This window comes from Apostichopus japonicus, chromosome 16 (assembly GCF_037975245.1).
Source record: "Apostichopus japonicus isolate 1M-3 chromosome 16, ASM3797524v1, whole genome shotgun sequence".
In the NCBI taxonomy this organism is placed as follows: Eukaryota; Metazoa; Echinodermata; class Holothuroidea; order Aspidochirotida; family Stichopodidae; genus Apostichopus; species Apostichopus japonicus.
In genome coordinates, this window is record NC_092576.1 from 19,131,899 (window position 1) to 19,145,319 (window position 13,421).

The 13,421-nt window shown below is 36.7% G+C and overlaps 1 protein-coding gene and 1 long non-coding RNA gene across 3 annotated transcripts in view; one reads left to right on the forward strand and one right to left on the reverse strand.

Annotated features, from left to right (window-relative positions):
* Positions 1–13,421, forward strand: part of LOC139982748 (proline rich transmembrane protein 1B-like) — a 186,663-nt gene that overhangs the window by 17,504 nt on the left and 155,738 nt on the right. The gene's annotated exons all lie outside the window — the stretch shown is intronic.
* LOC139982758 (uncharacterized) lies at positions 1,895–11,426 on the reverse strand. 2 transcript variants are annotated; one of them, XR_011798328.1, is made up of 5 exons: positions 10,675–11,426; positions 8,768–8,851; positions 6,835–6,918; positions 5,872–5,944; positions 1,895–4,600 (listed from the first exon to the last, which is right to left on the reverse strand). It is a non-coding gene; the product is annotated as an uncharacterized lncRNA (long non-coding RNA). The 2 variants fall into 2 exon arrangements; XR_011798327.1 differs by lacking the exon at positions 10,675–11,426 and having other exon boundaries at positions 1,896–4,600; positions 8,768–9,499.

Genomic DNA, 13,421 nt, shown 5'->3' on the forward strand with positions numbered 1-13,421 from the left:
GTGTATCGTTCCATGGTGTGTCGTTGTACCTGCATGGGATCACAACAGTCCCGTACTGCTTGATCTCAGTTCCATTGTATGCTGACAGCACTGTACCAGAGTCTGATAGGGACTGTGGGACACCATGTTCATTTAGTTGTTCCGGAAACATGTTTCTAAATGTCCGAAGTGGAAGCGTGTTTGCTTGTGCTCCAGTATCTACTTTTGCTTTTAAGTTGTGGATGCCTGGTCTGTTACTCAACTTGATCTGTAGACGGGCAATAGCTTCCTTGCGCTGGTCAGCATCAATAACATCAAAACTGAGCTGTGAAAACAAATGTGCATCTTGATGAGATTCTGGTGATTCCTCAAGATTATGAACTTGTCTCCTATCATTGTCACCGAGGTAACTGGACTGTTTTGTCTGGTTCCTGTCTTTCATTTGTTTGAACTTTGTGGTTAAACAGACCCTTGCATAATGACCTAGTTTCTTACATGAGTGGCACACTACATTCGAAGCCGGACAATGTTGTTTCCCAAACTGGTGTTGGCCTCCACAATTTTTGCATGCTCCCTTTGTATTTTCTCTCATTGCAGCAATTCCAACTGTGGCTGTATCATGACACAGAGCATTCAGTGCCTGCATGTGAGCTTGGGATGCCTCGTACGTTCTTCCAAGCTGCAGAGCTTCATTTAGTGTGTAATCTTTTTTTGTTCTTAGAAGTTCCTTTTGATAATCTTGAACAGGTGTGCTGGCTATAATTTGTTCTAGTAAGCGTTCTTCCAGCTCTTTGTTGGTGAACTCACATTTTGCAGCAATTTGACGGCATCTATTAACAAAATCATCCAGTTTTTCATCTGGGCGCTGCATGGTCTTTGATAGTTTGAGGCGACATACTCTGAAGTTTTCTTGTGGTTCTAATTGCTCCTCAAATTTGTTCAAAATTGTGTCGACGTCACCCTGTTCTGTGCTGCTAAGCTTCCAACAATTGTATCGCCGCAGGCCTTCTTCACCTACAGATAGCAAAATAGTTGGCACTTGATCCTCTTTGGGTGTATGTTTCACTTTGAAATACAAAAGAGTCCTTTGACGGAACATTCGGAATGCTTCTGCAAGGTTTGGCGCGTGCCAGTCCATAATGGGGATCATTTTGTCAGTCATGTTTAAAATCTTCTTTGAAAAAAGGTACAGATCCAAAACAAACTCCAAAGTCCTGATAGATTGGTAAAACAGATATGCTCTTATGCTCACACTCGTTGACAGAAGTGCACACTGGTTTCACTTGCTTATAATTTAAAATTGATGCACAAAAATATTTAGACACTCCATTAAATGTAAAGGTGGACTGGTACTGGAAATCCTATTGGCTTTGAAGATTTTTTTTAACCGTTGCCACCATGTTGAAGATTGAGGTTGTGTCACAATCTTCAATTGAGGTTAGTACTGTAGAACAGAGCTGTGGTTATAACACTTACTTGATGTAGTCTCTGGTAGTCAATGAAACTGTTGTTACACAACAGTGTTGTACCAGGAACTTGCACACAGAGTTCCAGGGCTTCTTATTCAGCTTGGTCACTGGAGCATGCAGTCACTTAAGATTGAGTGAGAGTGCTATGCTGCTAGAGTTAGGGTTAGTGAAAGTCATGTCAATGTCAATGTCACTACAATCCCCTCATTGACCTAGGTCAGCTCATGAAGTATCCAGTTAAAAACTACCGAAAAATAATTAGCAGGACTCTATATGTAAGGGATGGGCAATTCCAGTAATTTATATTAGTTGGGTTCCCTGCCAGTAGACCCCCAAAAAGCCCATCCCCTCATTGACCTAGGTCGGCTCATAAGGTAACCAGTTGATACCTACTGAAAAATGATAGGTATCACTCATATGTAAGGTTTGGGCATTTCCAGAAATTTCTATTAGAGGGGTACAAGTGCCAGTAGACCCCCAAAAAGCCCATCCCCTCATTGACCTAGGTCTGCTCATGAAGTATCCAGTTAAAAACTACCGGAAAATAATTGGCAGGACTCTATATGTAAGGGATGGGCAATTCCAGTAATTTATATTAGTGGGGTACCCCTGCCAGTAGACCCCCAAAATGCCCATCCCCAATCATCTCCACCCAAACTACTTTTCACCCAAAAAGTTATATCTATATACATGCAAGGTATACTTAAAGATAGGATATAACAAAGTTTTGTGCAGCTTCAGCACTTTCGGAAATATATTTTTAAATTCATAACAGAGTCAATACAATATTTGAATGTTTGTTAGCCAATATATTAATATTTATGGTATTAAATAATAATAAAAGTCCAAAACCAACATAAACTTTGCTTACAAAGTAATGACCTTCAGTACAATACAACATTTGTGTAATCAGGGCTCTTATATCGCTCACTGAAATATTCAACTTGTCTCAATTTTGCCAAATAATAATTCTCCAATTGTGCAGCATCAGCCAATACTGCAATCCTTATCATCCACAAAAGTTTGTGACTTTGTGAGCTTCGGAATTATCATCCTGGCATTTTTTAATATTAAAGGTATAATGTCATGAAATTCAAGGCAAAATGCAGTCAAGTGTTAGTTTAGTTTCTAATTATTGGTGCATACATCAGCATCCTAAACACATGTGTTTGTTGTACCATTTATGTTGCATGATCATGTGCAGTGGAACAGATCATGATTGCACAGGAGAATACTTGTCAGCCTACAGCTGGTTTACAAGCACCACTTGTTAAACGCTCATACTGGCATTACTGTTATTGAAAGAAGATGCAATATGAACCACAGAAAATAATGCATATTTTTTTTCATTAGATGCAGACATTGAAGAATTTCATTGATATCCAATGCATATTTATATACTCTCTTTACAACATGTGAAAACAATACTCTGTATGTATAATTTGTAAAGGTGTTGTAGAACTAGGTGTTTAGCATTAGCAGTACATCAGTTAGGAATGCATTATTATGGGCTCTGTTTTGGTGTCAACACAATAACAGACTAAAACCTGCTAAATGTAGCACTTTATCATCAGGTTTCTAGTGCAATTATGTGGAAATGACAACCAGCTAAAAACTTGGGTTCTAAATTAAACTGCATAACTTTACCTTTACTTACTTACCCTCAACCATGTACATGCCCCTATGCAGTATTGTGGGTAATGTCAAATTTAATACACATCAACCAGTCACTAGTCAACAACTTCACACATCAACTTCCAGTTGCAGTATTATTGTACTTTCCATAACCTCATTATTCTTTTTGAAATGAGCGCCAAATGCAATGTGGGTTCATCTACTCAACCATCTACTCACCAAGTACGAGAACAGTCTAACTGACATCAGAAGCAAATGCAAATACTATACTGTACATATGAGATTAACTACTGGCAGTTGTAACACATATTTTAAGAGAAGTCAATTATAAACTACTTTGCAAATCTATCTGCTTTAGTAGAAGATTCCAATTCGGGCTTTTTGTTCAGTGTATAGTAAAGGTTTTGAAATTATAAAAACAGAAAAAGAGCATCAATTCAGTTTTAATATGCAATACATTTTTAAATTGAAGTAAAAACTTATTTAAATTCAATACAACTCATCAAATTTGTAATATAAACCTGAATGCAAATTGGTGTAAAAGGGAGTTCCAATGCCCTAATAATGAAGTTTTGTAGGATCATTAACTTAATATGATCAAATATGAAATATGACATTGTGTTTACAATTTAGCTGTATCTGGCTTATTTCTCTCTGGTGCAAACTGTTCATAAATTATTATTGAGATGATGCTGTCCCCCATAAATGGAAAAGTGCAGGATATTGACATTTTATTAATTTGGAATAAGAATTTATAATGATGTGACATGGCTTAATACTCCTTAGCCAGGTACAGTAACTCTCTTTTCTCTGCAATCACATGGTATTACAGGGCTTCAGGTTCAATTAACATACACTTAATTTGGAATACTAGTTTGTAGTATAGGTAAGTTCTTTTTCATTTGCAAAAAGGGACATCTAGTCAGGGGTAGCATGATCTATGCAGGGATTGCTTGATTTGTAATTTGAAGTTGTAACAACATTCCATTTGTATGCTATTGAAAATGTACAACCTAAGCAAATCAAATATTATTTTGTGTTACTATTCTGTTTTAATAGGAGACCTGTTCAATCATGGCTGAACCAAATTGCTTAATAATTTTCCAAAACTACAAAGAACATGAATAACGCTTATCAATTTGAAAAAAAACAAATAATGTACATGAATACAGTGGTTCAGTTTAACCCTAATTACTTTGTGTTAGTGGTTGGTAATGTTGAATTGGTGTCGATAATATGACATACTTCTCCAGTTTTCCAAAAAAATAGGAAGATCATCTCATTAATTTCTTCCCTCACTAATTGGTTGTTTTTCTGAGACTATAACTTTAAATCTTTGTAATATTTTACAGGATCAACACACAAGATTAAATTAATCTGCCAACATACTTAACATTCTTTTCTCTGCCAGCTTCTGGCATTTGCCAGATTCATTTATAATTTTTGTTTCACGATAAACCAGTTGTATGGGACATCTTCGCCCTGTGTCTTTAGGAAGTCATTAATCTTTTTTTGATCTAGGTGCAAAAAGAAACATCAGCAAAGTATTAGCGACTTCTTAATATACAAATAAAAAAAAGGGGAAAATCACCCCTACCCCAGAGGCCGACAAATTAAAAAAACTGACTGAGGCAATCCCCCAACTCATGAATAATTGATGACATAATGTCCTTTCCCATATGATCAATTGTATATCATTATTCACATGAATATTTAACAGTTTAATTCAAGTGGTTTTCCACACTATACTTAATTTTTACATATGTTATCAGAAAAGACTCGTAGATGACCTCGTTCTTTAACATCATAGATGAGCCACTACTTCATCGGCCATGTTAGGTAAGAAGCATTTGCAAAACGACATTTGACCTAATATTCATGTAAAATAGCTCAATTAAATATTATAACTAGGCTAACCATTATGTTTCAATACATGCCAATAATTAATATCAACACAAATGTCCACAAATCATCTGATCATGCACATTTCAGGGTAAAATAGGGATAATTTGACACATTTGTTTACCAGAATAATAACAACATGGGTTCTAAAATATCTGATTGTGACTCATCTGACAAATCTCTCTTGCAAGTTTCCTTCTGTAGTGAGGGTGAGAGATTAAATTTTGAAAAGGAATGGGCTTGAGAAGTTAGCCTATGTTGGCAAAGGCTCTTACTATGTATATCCACCCCCCCCCCCAAAAAAAAATGTGAAACACTGACCTGTTCTGTGAATTTTGACAGATTATTAACAATATGAACTATACAGTGATGTCACTGAACCCCACATGGAATATTGTTGCTTCTGAAAACTAGCTTACTCTAAGATACAGATACATGCAGTAGTCAACAGTATTATGCCTGGCTAACCATAATTATGATAGGATGGTATACATATAGCAGACACAGTTGTCAACAAAGTTCTTGTTATTGAACTTTTTACTGTCTAGCTTGTGGTGACTAATATGCCTAATATACATGATTACAAATTGAAACTCATGGTTTTAGTAAGTGGAATGCTGGAATGAATGATCACAAGTAAATGGTCCATTCCATTAATTGAGGTTCCAGTTACTGACATTTTATGTGCCATTTTATGTGCCATATAGTCTTCCATATTGTTATGCTTTTAAGCTTTATGGAAGACTTCCCTCCACTTTGTACTTTTGTGGTAAACAAATAAATAAATAAATAAATAATTAACTAATACTAAAGTCAAACATGGATCCACAATTGATTGAAGGTTTGATACTGTAAGACTTCCTGTGATTTAAGCAGATTTTTCTACCTTGCATCGTCTTTGAGGTTCCTGTGATGTATTTTCTTCTCATGGCTCTTTTCCCATATGGTATACTTCCTTACTGTAAGAAATAATATCATATCACATCAAATAGTAGAAGGTACTCAGTACTAGTAAATCACAGTGAAAACTTACAAAAAACACAAACTATTTTGAACTGACGTACAAGTGACCCTTGATACAATCTATACTCTCCTGCACTTCCATGAACAGGCATCTCTACACATGGAAGCACTTTCTATAACTAAAATGTCATGCTTACTATAATTGCCCAAATTCATGCAAAAGCATTCAGCTTTGATATTATATGATATCACAATGCACAAGTGCTTCATCTGTCCCCACAAAGAGAGACACTGAACAGACATGGACCCATATTTAAGTGATCTTCAGCAGACCACAATTATAAGAGCTGGGGTGGAGTCTAGAGTAATATCTATTTGCTAGAATTGAATGTGTAGGAAAATTCCTCTTGACAAACCATCCCTGGTACTGTTGTACCAAAACCACTTTGGGGTTGATTGGTCAAGATTCCCAAACAAACAATAATTTTGGCATCGGTGGGTAAGAATGAAGTACAACTGGTAGTCTGGTAACCAGTTAGATTTGGCCAAATCTGTATCCTTATATCACTATGTGTAGAGAACCATATGATGGTAAACTATGTTTACAGTGTTTCAAAATAACAATTTCAGAGCACCAGATTGGGATTGAATGTCCATACAACAAACAACCACCAGTCATTGCCTATCAGTTGTTAGCAGTGGAAGACTAAAACCTAATGAGCAGCACTGCTAAAATATACTTTGCATGTGATGAAATGATATGTGATCTAAAAATAATTGAGTAAACATAAAAGGAATTAACATAAATACTTCTATCCCTTCTATATATATATATATTAGTATAAATTTTTGCTTTAATGCAAATGGTAGAGATTGCAGTCCATACCTTTTTGACCCTTTGAAGTGTTGCGACGGTTGCAAACAGGGATATGATCTTCATCTCCATCACTCTCCTCATTAGTTGTTACAGCTAAAATTCAAAGCAGAAGACAGAGCTGGTTTACAGCATTATATAAAACAATATTCTGGCAAGATAGTCAGAAATGCATGTTATTTGCTCATATATTTATGATCAATATCAATTTTATGTTTTCATTCCAATATTTAGCAAATATGCCCAATACAGCAAAACTTTGTCATGTGATTGTTTATCAATTGATATGCCATGTCAAGACCAGCTGTTGCACATAGGTGTAAACAGGTAAATCTTACTTTCCTTAACAATGCATTCAATTTGCTGTAACAATTGAGTGGAATATATGGTGTAATTATAATAGCACCCATACTACATTGATTTGTCTCCACCTCTCCCCCAATTTTTTCCAACATGGGTTAGCCATACCCATAACATAACATTCTTCATTCAATTAATTTCCAAATGAATAAAGACATTCCAAATGCAATGATCATGTCACAAGTTGAAATATTTTAATGAAAAGAATATTAAAAATGTGGATAATTCACATTGGAGCTTCATGGTGGAATGTTGGCTTAAGTCAAAAGTAAATGCAATTGATTCCACTGGTCCAATTTAATGAATAATGATGGTACAATTGCTCATACAAATTCAACAAAGCATTACAGTATGTATCATGTACACAGTACTTAATAGATGCATGTAGACATACACATGCAAAATGCCTCAGAACAAGTGACAGCCTACAGTACAGTATATAATAAATATAGATCTGAAATGCTCTTATTTTAATAATATTCTTTCATACCTGTAAAATTGTGCTTCCCGTTAAGAAATACAAAAAGAAATTTTACACTCTAAGATTTTTCTGCAAATGCATGTTTTTGTTTTTATCAAATCTATTGTGGCCCTTGCTCACACACCTCTGGTCTGTGTAATGTTCCACTGGGACAAGTCCAAATTTTCCAAATCAATTATCAATAACTTTTTAAGTGTGTAGTGTACTTGATATGAAGCTGTTGAAAGTTTAAAATCTGTTCAGCTATTCAATGTATACTAGGTTGCTGCATGAATATGGAAGAATCTCCTTTGTACTTAACCTATTCTCACATGTCCAAAAAAAAAAAAGGACGGACTGCCTCCAGTTGACTATTCACACCATGCGCATGAATCTGTCTTGAATAGGTCTGTTCATTGCACAAATCAACAAAACACTCATTGCTGCAGGAATATAGCTCTCGAAAGTTATTGTACAAATCTCACAGCCCCACACTGAGACGGACCTACTGTACCACAGGTACAAGTACCATCGATAAACAGCTCTCTAAACCACCATGCAACAGCTCAAACAATTTGTTTGTTTCCTTTTGACAGATGAGATCAAACCCTATGTTCAGTTTTCCCCCTTAACACAGAATCCCACCACGCATACAGCCTCACACAGGTCTAAACAAAAAAAAGAAGTTTCAGAGCACAAGTAAAGCAGGTTGGAAGTGAAAGTCCTAATTAAAAAAAAACAATGCTAATTGCCCATTAGGTGTTGTTGGTGGATAAAACTACATGCTTATACCTCTGATAAGTAGTAAAGTTGTAAAGTTCTGTATTTTGTCAGGGAGTGTCACTACTCAACAAGCCCCATAGGGTTTTTAGTACACTTCCTTTCACAGGTTTTGGTTCATATCTCCTATGTTGTTATATCATACTTATGTTATATAAAACAATATAAATGAAATGAAAAAATGAAAGAAGCACTTCAAAAATATAGTTGCTCTAAAAATTACTTTATGTGTGAAATAAGAATAAGCAAGTTACAAGGTGTTAGACACATTCATCTACTTCTCTCCTGTATATGTGTACTATTAATTGTGGTTTCAATGCAAATGACAGAGATTGCAGTCCATACCTTGTTGACCCTTTGAAGTGTTGTGATGTTTGCAAACAGGGACATGATCTTCATCTCCATCACTCTCCTCATTACTTGTTACAGCTAAAATTCAAAGCAGAAGACAGAGCTGGTATAGAGCATTATATAAAACAATATACTGACAAGATAGTCAGAATAACGCATGCTACTTGCTCAAGTTCCTTCAAGACAGTTGAGTAAATATGATGGGTGAAAACAGTAATAGAGGGTAGAGCAGGTAACTATGATAATGGAATTACATGAAAAGCAGGACTGCATTGAAAAGCTATGAAGAAGGAGAGGGACAAACAGTAGTTGAAACTGGTTGGAAAAGCCTTAGGGGTTGAGTTCATTAAATTAAGCACTTCACTTTTATCATGCCATACTCAATGGTATCAATCCTAAAATACAGTATTACAAAATGGGGTCTATGGCCTCAGTTACTCTACCCCATCCTTTTTCCTCATGGTACACCTTTTCCCTCTTCAGAGCTTCCTTGTGGGAAATTAGCTCTCCACAATATTCTACTAGGAACTCCCCTATGATGAACTTCCTATGTGCAATACTCCATAACCTGTAACTACAAAATATGCACTTTACAGTTGGTCAAGTTAATATCATTTTCTGGCCATCATAGTACTCACAATAATATGAGAGTTGATTACAACATGTAATTGACATTTAGGCATTCACAAGTAAAAGCCCTGTCAACCTAATAAATTAATAATTTGGAGACATTCTTGAATCATCTATTGTACCTCCAGGTTTACGGTATAGTTTGTACCCATGCAATATGACATAAACCTACATGAATGACCCATTTTCAATTATTTTTTGTACCTGTACAGGTAGCTGATTTAAAATGATTGTGTGCAACAACAGTTAAATAACTAATGACATAATGTGTTGTCCTACCTAACACTATCAACTACTAGTTTGTACCAAGTAATCTATGTAATATATCATGCTTGCAAAATATTGGAAAGATAAACTATTGGAAGACCTAACAATAGGGCTCATTTGCGATTCAAGACCAACATAAATTTGAGTCTGATGCTAACATAGTGCCCTTCATGTACAGTATTATCATGTTTATAAGCACACATGTAGTACATAGGCTATCTGACTGATTTTAAATTGGTGGCACCACTAATATGAGATTTTGCCATGTACTATATAAATTCTTGTTAAAGTATAGCTTCATACCAAATATTATGCAGATCATTTGCATAGGATCATGCCAAAGTAAATTGAAATTTTACATTAAGCCCCACATTAAAGGGAGCAGCTGCACAATGCACATATCTACTACCCCTGACCAACATGTATACATTTACTGCAATACAACATGTTTTAAGCATGTATTATTACCATTCACAACACTGTTCGTCAAATACTGTGAATAATTCAAAAAGCTCAACTAACATACACACCAGTGCTGTTGTATTTGAGACAAATTTAGACTCAACAATAAAGTCATCAATAAACTGGACTGAAAATCCCCATTTATCAACTTTGTTAGTACATTAGTGAAAAGCCTTTTTTAATGGCCCCAAACTTCTCTTTACACGACATCTAAGTTGCATCGGTTAGAAAAATATCATAAAATTATAATGCTTTTGCAATAAACATTTCATGGTGCAAGAGCGGATTTAAAACAGCGGAACTACTTTCAAAGCACTGAAACATCCACATAGGCACTAATTTTTACTTTCTGGAGGAATAGACCCAACCATGCACACATCGCCTGACGTTAGGCTACTTCTGGGCTCGGTCTAGCGAAAGGAGGATCACCCAGATCGAATGTTTGGCTCATCGCTTTGATAAGGCGTCATACTGAAGACAACATACTGAAGACAAAAGTTTGAACTTGGCATCAAGATGGCTTAACTTAGTTCAAGACATACCTTTAGTTGCCACCTGAGGCTTGAAGTTAGATTTGCAAAGACAATCATAGGAATATTTTCACTCCCAGAGATGACAACCCTGAGGATCAGAGACCAGACCAGAGCTGATGTTTATTTTTTTACCAGTGGTTTTTAATATTTGTGTAACTTTTTGATGTGCAATTGGCAATTTAACGGGTGAGTGAAACCATGCTGTCTCCATTTTTTTTACTCTCCCCAATGAGATCAAAGCATAACCGTGCCATAAAGTAATATTTTAAGCAAGTGTTGTAATAATATTGTAGGGTAAGTGTATCCTAACCCAGTAATGTTACTCAAAAATTAGGTCCCGATCGAACAACAATTGCATTTATTTTTACTAGGCCCTACAGGTAGTTGCTATCGTATCACTTCCCAATCCCATACTGTGCAGATATATTCTACACTATAGGGCAGCTGGTCAAGTACTGTACCTTACTAGCTTCACTGTTTTACCTCTGTTCGCCTGTCCTGCCCCTTCAATCAATTTTCACCGCCCAGTCCCCCATTCATTAGCCCTTATATTTGTACTTCCCTGTCGCCAACTCCATAGGTTTATTTTTTTCTTGCTAAATTCCACAGTTCACTATTCACTATGCATATCGTAAGCCTGTTTGAACTTCAGAGTTTAAACTACACATGCGCAAAGCCTCAAAACCTGATCCGATATTTATCCTGGGCTCTTTGCAGTGTCTGTAAACAACCAGCTCCACGAAAATTACAGTAGCCCAGGGATAGACTATATCAATAACTTTCTACGAAATATGCATTAAAAAAATCCTTTAAATTTGACAATGCAGGAAGTTCAGTAATTTACGCGATTATCGCGATAATATTAATAATAATTTTCGATATATCGCCCAACCCTAGGCAGTACTTTTTTAATTCAAAGTGGCTATTTTTACAACTAGTCGTAACAATAATTTCCGATTACGCATGCGCAGTTGCTATTTTTACAACCAAGAGTACTATTTCTAAAACTAGGAGTAACCATTATTTTCCGATTAGGGTAAGGGTTAGGGTAAGGATTAGAGCTTAGGGTTAGGATTAACCCTACTACATGCGAAGTTGCTTTATTTACTTTACTGCGCATGAATTCGCCGATTTCATAAGAATAGTTAATAAATAATTGTTATGACTAGTCGTAACAATAGCCACGGCCTTTTTTAATATAAGCTTATTTAATTTTCAAGTACTACTATACAGGGGCGTATCCAGGAATTTCCAATAGGGGGCGTCAGGCATGAATGATCGCCGTCCTGGGTGATGGGTCTAAGGGGGGGTGGACAATTTTTGCTTTCGAAGAAGGGCTGAAATGCAAAATGGTGCCATGTGCATGGGCGGCGATCCGTACTTCCGAGTGGGGGGGGGGATATGACCTTGTTGACTATCTAAGCGTAGCGCCACCATGGGTTGGCGCGAAGCGTACAAGAAAATTTTGGGATTAACAAACCCTCTAGATGGCCGGAAACGGCACTTCTCGAGGTTTCCAAGCGGCATATACCCAACTTTAAAATAGGGATGTCATGTCCGAAATATCTCATAATCAGGATCCAAAATACCTTTTTTTAATTTCGGGTGTTATTTTGGGAAAATTGCCCAATCCAATCTTGTTTCAGGCGCAACGTTAACATGTTCGAGAGCTCTTTTATATTATTCGATGAAGAAAATGGCCTCATGCAGGCTATTATAGGCCTATACACATGCAATACACAATTACACATAGTTACATTCCTAGGTAACGATTGCTAGGGCATCCAGGTGAAACGTGTATTAAGCATTACCCTGGTAACATGAGATTCTCAGCTGTTCGAGGGAACATGTACGTGTGTAGGCCTACTATAGGGCCTTTATTAATACTATGAGGGTGCATATATGTACTATATCAATACCGTGGGCGCAATAATACATTTTGTTGTTATAGGGCCAATGAAGCCTACAGTCAACTATTCTTGCTTTATAAAGACGCTTTATTTGAAAAGATCGCACTGCGTTTATGGTAGGCGAGTAATGAAGCTAAAAAAGAGCCGTACATTAACGATGATGCATAAATGTAGGCATGAAAATATTCTTATCCCTGGCATTTGGTGGGGGGATATGGTGTATTACATCCCCTCCACCCATTTTCATGGGGGATATATCCCCCTTCCCCCCCCCCCAGGATCGCCGCCCATGGCCATATGTGATCCATTTTTCGACCTCAATAATAAGCAACATTTCCAGTAAGTATGGACACAAAATGCACAATTTAGTATGGCAGGCATGTCACTTAGTGTTTATAGTGATAATACAAACACAATTACCATCTATGTTTCTAAAACTATTATGCCGCCGAACTTCGCCAGAACCTATTTTGGCAAACAAAAAATAAAGCATACGGGAGGGGGGGGGGGGTTGAGCGATCACCGACATCTCACTTAAAGGTCGTCATCAATTTTTTTAATTTTTTTTTGCTAAACTTTTTTTTTTTTGGTGACGGCCAATAGGGGTGGGGGGCGCGCGTCTGTTGCGCCCCCCCCCCTGGATACGCCCCTGCTATATGTACCGGGCATGAAGGTATTGCCAGTGCTGAAAACCACCAGTGACAGTTCTAGTCAGTAGTAAACTAATAATACCAGCATAGGCTTAGTATTGTGTAGTTGTACTATCACTACCCTACTACTAAGTGCTTAGGTCCTCCAAAATTCAAGGCAACGACATCGTATTCGTAAACAATGTCTTGAAAGCAA